Genomic DNA, 14,266 nt, shown 5'->3' on the forward strand with positions numbered 1-14,266 from the left:
GTCGAGGATGATGCTCTTCATTCTGTTGATCTACTTATGGGCTCTCAAGTGGCTTACGAGTCCAATCTTGGCTTTGAAAGTTCTTCTGCATTCAGGACAGGTAGTTCCAGATGGCAGATCGGGCTTTGGTTGTTGCTGCCTCTCTTTCCATCTTCTTCTCTTTTCTTCTAATTCTGCACATCTGTTGGCTTTGAAAGTTGCTGTTCCTTCTCGGATGATGGCCTGCCAGAGTTTCCTGTCCTTGGCATTGGTTTCCCAATTGTTGATGTTGATGTTACATTTCCTCATGTTGGCTTTTAAGACATCTTTGAATCTCTTCTGTTGTCCACCTCTTTTACGTTTGCCTTCTTTAAACTGGGAGTAGAAGATTTGTTTTGGCCGAACAACATGACCGCTCCATCTGAGTTGGTTCTTGATGACGTAGGCTTCAATGCTTGTTGCTTTTCCTTCACTTAGCACACGGATGTTAGTTCTTCTATCTTCCCAGCTGATAATTAAGATATTTCGAAGACAGCGTTGATGGAACTTTTCAAGTGCCTTCAGATGTGGTTGGTATGTTGTCCAGGTTTCTGATGCATACAGGAGTGTTGGGATTACCACTGCTTTGTACACTAACATTTCGGTGTCTGCTCGGATGTCATGATCATGAAAGACTCTTGTTCGGAGACCTCCAAAAGCTGTTCCAGCGCATTTAAGACGGTGTTGGATCTCGTCATTAAGGTCAACATTGAAGGAGAGGTGACTTCCAAGATAGGGAAAGTGGACCACGTTTTCCAGGATTGCTTCGCCAAGTTGAATTGATGATTCTATCCAATTTGTCTCAATTTGTGACGGTTGATAGATGATCTGAGACTTCTTGGAATTGATGGTAAGTCCAAGTTTCGTGTATGCATGGTTGAAGGCAGTCAGAATCTGTTGTAGGTGGTTTTCTGAAAGAGCTGCAACATTGTTGTCATCTGCCTATTGGAACTCGATGAGGGAACTCGTGAATGCCTTCATTTTGGATTTGAGACGGGCAAGATTGAAAAGTCTGCCATCTGTTCTGTAGACAATTTTGATTCCTGGGGGTAGGTCATCCTTGATAATGTGGATGATTGTCACAATGAAGATGGTGAACAAAGGTGGGGCAATCACGCATCCATGTTGTACTCCTGATCTAACGTGAAAAGGCTCACAGTTACTGATGCTGACCATGACTGTGGCAAGCATGCCATCGTGGACGAGTCTCAGGATTTGAACGTACTTTTCAGGGCATCCATAGGTAGAGAGGACATCCCATAGGAATTCCCTTGATACTGAGTCAAAGGCTTTGGTGAGGTCAATGAATGCCATGTACAAAGGTTGAAGTTGTTCACGACATTTTTCTTGTAGTTGTCGCATTGTGAAGATCATGTCGATTGCTCCACGTGATGGTCTAAAACCGGCTTGTGTCTCCGGAAGGATCTTCTCAGCGAAAGACTTGAGCTAGTTGTTCATGATGCTGGTGACGATCATTCCTGCTGTTGCTAACAGGGAAATTACCATAGAAACTACAGCACAGAAACAGGCCTTCTGGCCCTTCTTGGCTGTGCCGAACCATTTTCTGCCTAGTCCCACTAACCAGCACACGGACCATATCCCTCCATACACCTCCCATCCATGTATCTGTCCAATATATTCTTAAATGTTAAAAAAGAACCCGCCTTTACCACCTCGTCTGGCAGCTCATTCCATACTCCCACCACTCTCTGTGTGAAGAAGCCCCCCCAATGTTCCCTTTAAACTTTTCCCCCCTCACCCTTAACCCATGTCCTCTGGTTTTTTTCTCCCCTTGCCTCAGTGGAAAAAGCCTGCTTGCATACACTCTATCTATACCCATCATAATTTTATATACCTCTATCAAATCTCCCCTCATTCTTCTATGCTCCAGGGAATAAAGTCTTAACCTATTCAACCTTTCTCTGTAACTGAGTTTCTCAGGTCCCGGCAACATCCTTGTAAACCTTCTCTGTACTCTTTCAACCTTATTTATATCCTTCCTGTAATTTGGTGACCAAAACTGAACACAATACTCCAGATTCGGCCTCACCAATGCCTTATACAACCTCATCATAACATTCCAGCTCTTATACTCAATACTTTGATTAATAAAGGCCAATGTACCAAAAGCTCTCTTTGTGATCCTATCTACCGGTGACGCCACTTTTAGGGAATTTTGTATCTGTATTCCCAGATCCCTCTGTTCCACTGCACTCTTCAGTGCCTTACCATTAACCCTGTACGTTCTACCTTGGTTTGTCCTTCCAACGTGCAATACCTCACACTTGTCTGTATTAAACTCCATCTGCCATTTTTCAGCCCATTTTTCCAGCTGGTCCAAGTCCCTCTGCAGGCTCTGAAAACCTTCCTCACTGTCTACTGCACCTCCAATCTTTGTATCATCAGCAAATTTGCTGATGCAATTTACCACATTATCATCCAGATCATTGATATAGATGACAAATAACAATGGACCCAGCACTGATCCCTGTGGCGCACCACTAGTCACAGGCCTCCACTCTGAGAAGCAATTCTCTACCACCACTCTTTGGCTTCTTCCATTGAGCCAATGTCTAATCCAATTTACCACCTCTCCATGTATACCTAGCGACTGAATTTTCCTAACTAACCTCCCATGCGGGACCGTGTCAAAGGCCTTACTGAAATCCATGTAGACAATATCCACTGCCTTCCCTTCATCCACTTTCCTGGTAACCTCCTCGAAAAACTCCAATAGATTGGTCAAACATGACCTACCACGCACAAAGCCATGTTGACTCTCCCTAATAAGTCCCTGTCTATCCAAATGCTTGTAGATCCTGTCTCTTAGTACTCCCTCCAATAACTTACCTACTACCGACATTAAACTTACTGGCCTATAATTTCACGGATTACTTTTCGATCCTTTTTTAAACAACGGAACAACATGAGCCACTCTCCAATCCTCCGGCACCTCACCTGTAGACAGCGACATTTTAAATATTTCTGCCAGGGCCCCTGCAATTTCAACACTAGTCTCCTTCAAGGTCCGAGGGAACACCCTGTCTGGTCCTGGGGATTTATCCACTTTAATTTTCCTCAAGACAGCAAGGACCTCCTCCTTTTCGATCTGTACAGTTTCCATGATCTTACTACTTGTTTCCCTTAATTCCATAGATTTCATGCCAGTTTCCTTAGTAAATACAAATGCAAAAGACCTATTTAAGATCTCCCCCTTTTCCTTTGGTTCCGCACATAACCGTTCACTCTGATCTTCAAGAGGACCAATTTTATCCCTTACAATCCTTTTGCTCTTAATATACCTGTAAAAGCTCTTTGGATTATCCTTCACTTTGACTGCCAAGGCAATCTCATGTCTTCTTTTAGCCCTCCTGATTTCTTTCTTAAGTATTTTCTTGCACTTCTTATACTCCTCAAGCACCTGATTTACTCCCTGCTTCCTATACATGTCATACAACTCCCTCTTCTTCTTTATCAGAGTTGCAATATCTGTTGAGAACCAAGGTTCCTTACTCCAATTCACTTTGCCTTTAATCCTGACAGGAACATACAAATTCTGCACTCTCAAAATTTCTCCTTTGGAGGCTTCCCACCTACTGATCACATCCTTGCCAGAGAACAACCTGTCCCAATCCATGCTTTTTAGATCCTTTCTCATTTCTTCAAATTAGGCCTTCTTCCAGTTAAGAACCTCAACCCTAGGACCAGATCTATCCTTGTCCATGATCAAGTTGAAACTAATGGTGTTATGATCACTGGAACCAAAGTGCTCCCCTACACAGACTTTTGTCACTTGTCCTAACTCGTTTCCTAACAGGAGATCCAATATTGCATCCCCTCTAGTTGGTCCCTCTATATATTGATTTAGAAAACTTTCCTGATCACATTTTACAAACTCTAAACCATCTAGACCCCTAACAATAAGGGAGTCCCGATCAATATATGGAAAATTAAAATCCCCTACCACCACAACTTTATGTTTGCTGCAGTTGCCTGCTATCTCTCTGCAGATTTGCTCTTCCAATTCTCATTGACTATTGGGTGGTCTGTAATACAATCGCACTAATGTGGCCATACCTTTCCTGTTTCTCAGCTCCACCCATAAGGACTCAGTTGTCAAGCCCTCTAATCTGTCCGGCCTGAGCACTGTTGTAATATTTTCCCTAACAAGCAATGCTACTCCCCCACCTTTCATTCCTCTGCCTCGATCACATCTGAAACATCGGAACCGCTGGAATATTAAGCTGCCAGTCCTGCCCCTCCTGTAGCCAAGTTTCACTAATTGCTATAACGTCATAATTCCATATGTCAATCCACGCCCTCAACTCATCCGCCTTCCCCGCAATACTCCTAGCATTGAAATATATACACCTCAGAAGATTTTTACCACCACTCACAACCTTTCTATTAGCGGATTTGCTTGAACTTTTAACATCATTTATTTTCACCCCAGCCACACTGTCAGCTCTGGCACTCTGGTTCCCATCCCCCTGCAAATCTAGTTTAAAGCCTCCCCAGTAGCATTAACAAACCTCCCTGAAAGGATATTGGTTCCCCACGATAATTTCCGCATTCAGATCGATCGCCTTTCCTTTTGTAGTTGGTAACGATTCTTGAGTCTCTAAAGTCTGCTGGTACGTCTTCATTTATCCAGATCTTGATGAGAAGTCAATGCAGTTGATATTGAAGTGGGTTACCTCCAATTTTGTAGACCTCGGCTGGTATCCCATCAAGTCCAGCGGCCTTGTTGTTTCTCAAGGTTTTGATGGCTTCCTTGACTTCTTCAAGTGTTGGTATTTTGCTTAGGGAGTCGTCAACGGGCTGTTTTGGAATGTTGTTTATCACATTCCTGTCAAATGAGACAGTTTGATTTAATAGATCTTCAAAATGCTCCCTCCATCTAGAATTGATGTCAGCATTGCTCTTCAGGGTGGTTGAACCATCTTTGCTTTTGAGAGGGGCTTGACCGTGCGTGGATGGGCCAAAAATAGCTTTAGTTTTCGTTGAAAAAGCCTCGCTTGTCGTTGGCGTCTGCTAGTTGTTGGATTTCCTGAGCTTTCTTCCTCCATCATTGGTTTTTCAGGTTTCAGGTGCTCTTCTGGACTGCAGCCTTGCATTCCTGATAGCGTTTCCTTTTGGTAGTTGATTGTTGGTCGTTTTGTAAGGTAATGAAAGCTTTTCTCTTTTTGTCGATGAATTGTTGGAGTAGTTTGTTGTTATCATCAAACCAATCCTGATGTTTTTTCGTCTTGAACCCAATTGTTTCTTTGCAGGATATGATGATAGCGTTCTTCAATTGATTCCAGTGTTCTTCTACAGATGGTGGGATTTGTTGTGGCAGTTGTTCTTGAAGATTTTGTTGGAACTTCTGTACATGGCCGATGTCTTGAAGGATGTCAACATTAAGTTTCTTAATAGTTTTCTGATTTCAGAGAGGAGGTAAAGAGTCCAAAGATTCCATTGAACATCTTCCAGGACCACTAGTAGAAGAAGTGAACAAGCATCAGTGTGCTTCCCAACATTAAGCCCTGTGTATCCCTATATTTCCATAAAGCATCCATTCTGTTGGAGAAAATAGTGTGAGGCAACACACAAAGTGAAAAAGAATCCAGTGCTATCCTGGCATATATGACAAATAAACTCCTTTCGGGTTTCCAGCCAGGCACAGGTATTAATTTTAACTGATGTTTCAATGATGAACTCTGCCACCTTCATCAGGGATGAGGCCTGGGCATGTCTAGTCCTGTTGTATTTATACCCCTGGCATCCATCCCTCCTGATTAGTTAGTCCCCATCCAATCAGGTTTCCACTGTGCCACCTTGTTTACAATCGAATTACTTGGAGCGAGACCTTTGTCTTTGTTAAAATTCACACAACACACATAGTGTTGGAGGAACTCAGCAGGTCAGGCACCATCTATGGAGAGATATGTTTCAGGTCAAGACCCTTCAGCTAGAGCGGAGATAGACAGTATGAGGAGGTGGAGGGAAGGAATAGAGAAAAGGCCGGCCGGTGATAGTGAATACGGGTGAGGGGGGTGATAAGCAGGTGGATGAGGGGGAAAGTGGTGTCATAACTGGGAGGTGACAGATGGAAGTGACAAAGAACTGAACAAATTATGGACTCTGATGGGCAAGGAAAGAGAAGCGTGGCATAGAGGGAGGGGAACAAGTGGGAGGAGTGTGTTGTTGAGGACTGATGGAGAGGGTGAGGGAGTGGAAAGAGATAGGGTGATGACATCCAGGTGGATCAGGAGGAGAGCAGAGTGGGTTCCAGAGAGGCTTCCAGTAAAATGGCAGTGTGTTTGGTCATAGCAGCTTCTATGGGGTCAACGAAAGGCACTACTGTCATATTTATGCATCGTAAGATCCTGCTGAATATTAATAACTTAAAAGTACTGTAGATCTACCCCATCAGCGAGTTGCCGCTGGTGGAAAAAATGAAGGAGCTGTGCAACGTACCGCTGCCTGAGTTGAAGGAAGTCAATAGCGAGTGACCATCTTCCCTGCTTTTCTCGTGGTTGCAAGACCCTTTTGGAGATTGTTCATGTGGATTGCCGCAAGTTCGATTCACTGATTCACTCTCACGGGTAGTGGGAAAGCTGTGTGGCCTTGTCATAGTGAGGATTAAGACTCAAGTCGAATTGTTACCTGTTTATAGCCATCACGAATGGAATGCATAAGAGCCTGCGCACTCCACTGGGTGCGATGTGCCACGGCATCCAAGTTGGAGTTGGTGCTGCCCCCCAGTGTTCACTTGGCAGAAGACAAGCTGTGGTCAGCTGCAGAATTCGTTGGCGTTCAGTTGCACTCAAGGCCTCAAGCCATGGTGTCACCTGTTTACAGCCGCGAGGCAGGAGGTGTTGGAGCTGATATGCTCCACCAGAGGCTGTGTGGTGCATCATCCGGGCTGAAGTTGGTGCTTCCCCCCTCCCTCACCTTCCCATTGTTCACTCAGCAGAACAATGGAGAAGGGTCTGGACTATATACATATATTTTTTGCATTGTGCATGAGAACGAGGTGCACAGTACTCCAAGTGGGGTCTGAGCAGGGTCCTACATAGCTGCAACATTACCTCTCGGCTCCTAAATCCAGTTCCACGATTGATGAAGGACAATACACCGTATGTCTTCTTAACCACAGAGTCAACCTGCGCAGCTGCTTTGAGCATCCTATAGACTCAGACCCCAAGATCCCTCTGATCCTCCACACTGCCAAGTGTCTTACCATTAATACTATATTCTGCCATCATACTTGACCTACCAAAATGAACCACTTCACACTTATCTGGGTTGAACTCCATCTGCCACTTTGCAGCCCAGTTTTGCATCCTATCAATGTCCCACTGTAACCTCTGACAGCCCTCCACACTATCCACAACACCCCCAACCTTTACGTCATCAACAAATTTACTAACACCTCTTTCCATCCCTCCACTTCCACCAGCACAGAATATAATGTGTTAGTGGAGATTTTTTTCACTTGCTCTACCACATGAACTGGGGAAATTCATCAAACTTCTTCCTGCCCTGGCAAGACTCCTGTTGAACATCTGATGGATTTTTGAGCCACTACTGATGAACGAATACAGCAATTTTCATTGTTTACCTACTGATCTGCTTTAAGATGGCACTGGACCCAACAACTGCTTATTGGTGGCAAACAACACATGAAAACGACTCGATACTTTATTAATAACACTTTTTCTAGTAATCAATCACCACAAACAATGGAGAAGTGAGTGAAAGTGAGGCAGAGTTGAGGTAAAGCCCAGCCCCATTCCCGAGCATGTGGAAACACCTGAGCACTGATTGATTTAAGTGCTGGACTGAATTGTAAAGGCCGGTACGGCTGAATCATGGCAGCAGGGTCTAGGTCCCGCGGTGGACAGAGAGCAAGGAGCAACCTGATGTTTGGATGATTTAATTGCTGGGCCAGATTGAAAGGTTCAGGGTGTCCCACCAGAGGCGAGGGACGGGCCGGTTCTGTTCGCTGCTCCATGACGTTTACTCAGCTCTGCGCTGAACTGACACTGATGCCGTGGCCTGCTCCAGCTGCAGTGATGCCTGGCTTTGTGTCTGTGGATTCACTTTCAGAAAACTTCACTTCTGAATGCTATTTGCTTACCTTTAATGTTTGTATGATTTGTTTCTCTGCACATTGGGTGTTTGATGGTCTTTTTTTAAATGGGTTCAATTGTTTTTTTTGTTTTGTAGCTGCCTGAAAGGAGCTAAATCTCAAAGTTGTCTAATGGATACATACTTTGAAAATAAATGTACTTTGAACTTTGTTCTTTGAAATTTGATTCACCGTTTGCCTTCAGCAGGCCACAATAGATGATTCCCCAATCAATGTGTTAAACTGGCAGATGACAAGCCTTTTCTGTATCCCTGTGAACGTATCTAGTTCATACACTTCTGTGTCTATGTATACCATACTTCACCCAACATAGATCCGCACTATGTAATGGCTAGTAAACAACCTTGTAGTTATTTTCACAACAGCTACGCACTGATAACCACCTTTATGATTTTCACTCAACAGTGAATCTCAACTAATCTCAGGAACATGTTCACAAGCCTTGAACATCCTCTGACAACTTAATTTGCAGGAATTAGTTTCTGTGACGGGCTGGCTAAAATTTGCATTTTCAGATAAGTAATTCAGTTTTCCAAAAGGAAGCTTAGAAACTTTGCTGATGCTTCTTCAGGTTAATTGGCATACAACCATAAGGAAACCTTAGTGGTTATCTGGGGCAGTAAATTTGAAAGGGGTGAATTCAAAGTCCACTCCAGAGTTGCCAACACATTAGCGTTACTCGCATGCCTGTCCTTGACACATGACTTTGCTTTTTTGGTCGACATCTCTATCTCTATGTCAGAGAATAGACTAGTGACCAATATCTATTAGAAATCAATAGACTCCTTGATTATAACTCCTCCCACTTGACCTCGTACCAGGTCTTCATTCTATTCCTCCTGTTTGATTCACATCAGTTCTGGTTAAAGTGCTTCTCATGTCAGTACTTCTGAGACGTTTTCCTTTTCCTTTAATCCTCTTTTTCTTCTTTTTGTATTTGCGTTATTTCTTGTCTTTTACACATGGGTTGTTTGCCTTTGTGTTCAGTTTTTCATTGACTCTATTCTGTTTCCTTGTATTTACTGTGAACGCTCACAACAAAGTGAATTTCAGGGTGGTATATGGTGACATATATTGTACATATGTACTCTGAAAATAAATTCACTTTGAACTTTGATTTATTTTCCGATAGAGGTGACTGAGTTCTCCATCGTGTCTATTCCATTTCTAACACTTCTGATATCGATCCCCTGAGCTCCTCCAACATTATGTGTGTGTTACTCTGGATTTCCAGCATCTGCAGAATCCCTTGTGTACCTGTAATTACTGACATTTGGAAAAGGATTTGCAATTTCATGAGCAGACACATTTCCCCCTCCCTTCTCCTTTCAGCAATCCAAGGTGACTATTGCCTTTATCTGTTTATCTCTTCTTTCTTCTCTGTCAATATTCATTTTGCTTTTCGCCTCCTCCTTTCCAACCAACCTGGAACCCAGGTGAAGCAGCCATTCACCTGAACTTCTTCCGCATTACTCTGTCGTGTCCAACACTCACAGTGTGATTTCCACGACACTGGAGAGAAAACAGAATGGGTGATCACTCAGAGAACACATCCCCTTGGTCTACGGAGGAGACCCTGAGCTTTTAGTTGCCTGTCAGTCTAATTCTCCATCCCAACTCTGGCCTCTCAGACTGTTCTGACAAACCCAACATAAACATATGGAAACACAACTCGCTTTTCGACAAGGGTAATTAACAGCTTTGGGACCGCGAAATTAAGCAATTTTAGAGACTCCTCCTGGTGAAAGCACATCAACCAAATAACATTAACTCTGTTTCTATCTTTCCACGGATATGTTGAACATATGGGTATGGAGGCTCCAATGCACAGGGTCATTAAAATGCTGCGAAGGGTTGTAAACTCAGCCAACTCGGTCGTGGGCACCAGCCTCCCTACTGTCAAGGACATCTTCAAAAGACAATGCCGCAGGAAGGTAGCATCCATCGTTAAGTCCCTCTCAATCCAGTACTTGGCCTCTTCTCCTTGCTACCATCAGGGAGGGGGTACAGAAGTCTAACGACACACATGCAGTGTTTTAGGAACTGCTTCTTTCCCCCCTGCCATTGGATTTCTGAGCAGTCATGAACCCTACCTCAGCATTTTGCTCCTTTTTTTGCACTATCTATCTATTATCTATCTGTCTATTTATTTATTTATTTATTTATATCTTTCTTGTTGTAATGTGCAATCATTATTTATGTATTATACTGTACTGCTGCCGCAAAACAACAAGCTTCATGACATATGTCAGTGAAAATAAACTTGATTCTTATTCCGGATATTTCAAGCATTCGATGTTTTATTACAGACTTCATTCAAGTGCAGTGCTTTGTATTGTATATTAACGGGCTTTCCCTGCCTCCCTTGTTCTCATTCATCTCTTTCTATGAATGTCTCCTCCAGTGAGAGCAGTTCTAATGAACAAGTTTCCTTGGCCTCTCTCAACCAGCACTGCGTCTCTCCTGGTCTTCAGCCTTTCACAGACAATCCCTTTGTTCTCTCTACACCTCTCCCTCCTCGTATTTTCCATTCCCCATTCTGGCTGCACTATTACCTCTTCTCTTCTTCTCACCTGCCCATCACCTCCCTCTGGTGACCTTCCTCCTTCCCTTTCTCCCATAGTCCAATCTCATCTCCTAGCAGAATCATCTTTTTTCAGCCCTTTACATTTTCCCCCTATAATTTGCCAGCTTGTCAATGCATTTCCCCTCCGAACCACCCGCCTTCCCCCTCACCTGGTTTCACTTATCACCAGCCAGCTTCCATTCCTCTCCTCCACAGCCTCCTTATTCTGGCTTTTTCCCCGTTGCTTTCTAGTCCTGATGAAGGGAAATAGCTCAAAATGTCGATTGAATATTCCTCTCCATAGATGCTGCCTGATCTGCTGAGTTTTATTTACTTATTTATTGAGATACAGCACGGATTAGTCCCTTCCCAGCCCTTGGAGTTACACCACCCAGCAAACCCCCCATTTAACCCTAGCCAATCATGAGAAAATGTACAACGACCAGCTAACCTACCAACCCCTACATCTTTAGATTGCGGGAGGAAACCGGACCACCCGGAGGAAACTCGCGCAGTCATGGGGAAAACGCAAACTCCTTACAGACAGCAGCGTGAAGTAAACCCAGATTGCTGGTAAAGTAAAGCATTGTGTTAACCACTACACTACCGTGCGGTCCCAATTTTAAATGTTTTGCTCTGGATTTCCAATACCTGCAGAATCCCTTCTGTTTAAAATTAAGACATGTTTTGATGAAAAGTCATTGATCTGCAGCTCCGCTTCAGTCTCCTCAGATGCTGCCTGAGCAGCCAAGTATTTCCAACATTATTCTTTGATTTTCACATTTCCAGTGTCTCCAGTGTTTTTATTTTTAACACAGTATAATTTAATTAGGCAGCAGTTGTTGCAATCACATCAGACTTCCTGATGCATATATGTTTAAATGTTTTATACTTAAGCTGGTTTCACACATCTATTTTGGGCCTAACTTGTGTATAAAGAGAAAGCAACAGCCTTAGGGCACTTCTGAAACATCAGGGGAGTAATAAACACACAATATTGTGCAGATTCTGGGAGTCCAGAGCAATACACACAAAATGCAGGAGGAACTCAGCAGGTCAGGCAGCATCTATGGAAAAGAGTAAACAATTTTGGGTTGAGACCCTGCATCAGGGTTGCAAAGGAAGGGGGAAGAAGCCAGAATAAGAAGGTGAAGAGAGACAGGGGAAGGAGCACAAGCTGGCAGGTGACAGCTGAAGTCAGGTAAGTGGGAAAGTGAGTGGGTGAGGGAGAGGGAAGTGAGAAGCTGGGAGGTGATGGGTGGAAAAGGTAAAGGTCCAAAAATGAAGGAATCTGATGGGAGAGGACAGTGGACCATGGGAGAAAGGGAAGGAGGAGAGGCACCAATGGGAGGTGATGCAGAGGTGAGGAGGAAGGAAGGGATAAGATGGAGTCAGAATGGGGAATGGAGAAACAAACAAGGGGGAGTTGGGGAGAAATAACGGAAAGTTGGAGAAATCGATATTCATGCCATCAAGCTGAAGGCTACCCAAATGGAATATGGGTTGCTCCTCCAACGTGAGAGTAGCCTCATTGTAGTAGTGGAGGAAGTCATGGACAGACATGTAGGAATGAGAAAAGGAAGCTTAATTAGCACAGTATAACACACCGAGAAATCATGCCTGTTGTGGTGGACAGAGCAAAGGTGCTCAACAAAGCAGTCCCCAGTCTACGTCGGGTCTCACCAGTGTAGAGAAGACAGTACTGGGAGTACCAGATAAAGAGGAATAACTCAAATCAGAAGAATTCTTCAACTTTAGATAACATGCTCTTTCCCTCTGATTGTGTCAACTTTGCCAACTATCTCCCAGTCCAGAAACAAGGGCTCGACTTAAAATGTCAACATTGCCTGTTCTGCAAATGCTTCTTGATCTGTGGAATTCCTGCAACAATTTTTTGTTTACTCCAGATTCCTGCATTTGCATTCGGTGTCTCCATTCCTCCTTTTGTCTCTGATTGATTTCTTCTGATCTGCTCAGTGAGTAGAATACTGTCGACCAAAGACCTAGAAACAGAATTAGGTCATTCAGCCCATCGAGTTTGTTCTACCATTTGATCATGGCTGACTTAATATCCCTCTCAACTTATACTCTCCCACACCCCCACCCCACAACTACTGATGCTCAGACCAATCAGAGCCCATCAACTTTCACCCCAAATATTGCCCCTGACTTGACCTGAGACTCTGATCACTCAGTAGTTGTATGACCTCTCCTCTGTGGAGATAACAAAATACTAACTGTCTTTTCTCTCCATAGTAATTGACTGAGATGATTTCCAGCACTCATCAATTTATTTCTCCAGCAAATGCACAATCTTACTCCCTTTTGCAGTTACTTACAATGATGTTTTGTAATATTCTTTATTTTTGAGGCATTTATCCTGCTGTAAAGTTTAAAACCAATTTTCTACAGTGAACTTGCAGCAGCAAGGGTTATTTTACAGTATACTCCAAGAAGCGAATAAAATTACTCATCATAGAACATTAATAAAATGTAGGTCAGACTATGCAACTGTAGTCCCCCTGGCCAGCCTCGGGGTCGCTCGGCTCGCTGTCGTCTAGGGAAACAGCCCTTGGCCCCGGCAAACTGGGTAATCAGTTTGTGTGGATGCTGTGTGATGTACCCCACCCCGCCCAAGTAACACACAATACACCAGATACGATTAAATGATTTACAGTTTATAGATATTACTGAAACTATATAATTAATAGAGAATAAAATATAAAAGGAAAATAAAAGGCGCCACACTTATCAAAGTTCAATCTCTTCGTGCACAAATAGTTGGAGCTCAGGACCCTTCTTCTTCACCCTGCGATCCCTCGGACCACCTTGACCGGCCGCCTGGGACCAACAACGGTGGTCGACTAGATGCTCCACACGAGTCCGTCTCTGTCTCCTCTCCTCGCCGAATGCCCCGCTCGGGGTCCGACCCCGTTAGCGGACTCACAGCACCTGGTCCATCCTCTGTCTCTCTCTCCCGTCTTCTCCCCCAAAACCCCGTACATACAATATCTTCAGATACACCAAAAACACCTATCTCAATTGGTTCGTAACATTTTCTTATCACAGCCTAACCCAAAACAAGCTGCTAGCGCAAGAACTTTCTCAGCGTTTAACATAACAAAGAAGCATTCCCAAGTATAACATAACAAAGAAGCCATTTTAATTAGCTTACGCAGTAACATAAAAGACGAAACCCCCTTACACAACATTACAGAGAGAAGTCATTGAGCTATGCAGCATGAAAACAGGCCATTTGGCCCATCTCATCCATGCCAACTACTCCATCTATAAGTATGCAGATGAAACTAACGTGGTGGGCTATATCTCAAGCGATGATGAGTCAGAGTTCGTGAAAGAAATAGAGAGTTTAATGGCATTGGGTCCTAACAACAATCGTTCTCAAGTGTCAAAACAAAACAGCTGGCCATTGACTTTAGAAGGATTGGGAGAGCAGTGCATATGCTCCCGTCCATATCAAAGGAGCTGAAGTTGGGAAGGTTAAGAGCTTCAATTTCCTAGGAATGAGCATCACCAATAAC

The sequence above is a fragment of the Mobula hypostoma genome, chromosome 6 (assembly GCF_963921235.1).
Source record: "Mobula hypostoma chromosome 6, sMobHyp1.1, whole genome shotgun sequence".
In the NCBI taxonomy this organism is placed as follows: Eukaryota; Metazoa; Chordata; class Chondrichthyes; order Myliobatiformes; family Myliobatidae; genus Mobula; species Mobula hypostoma.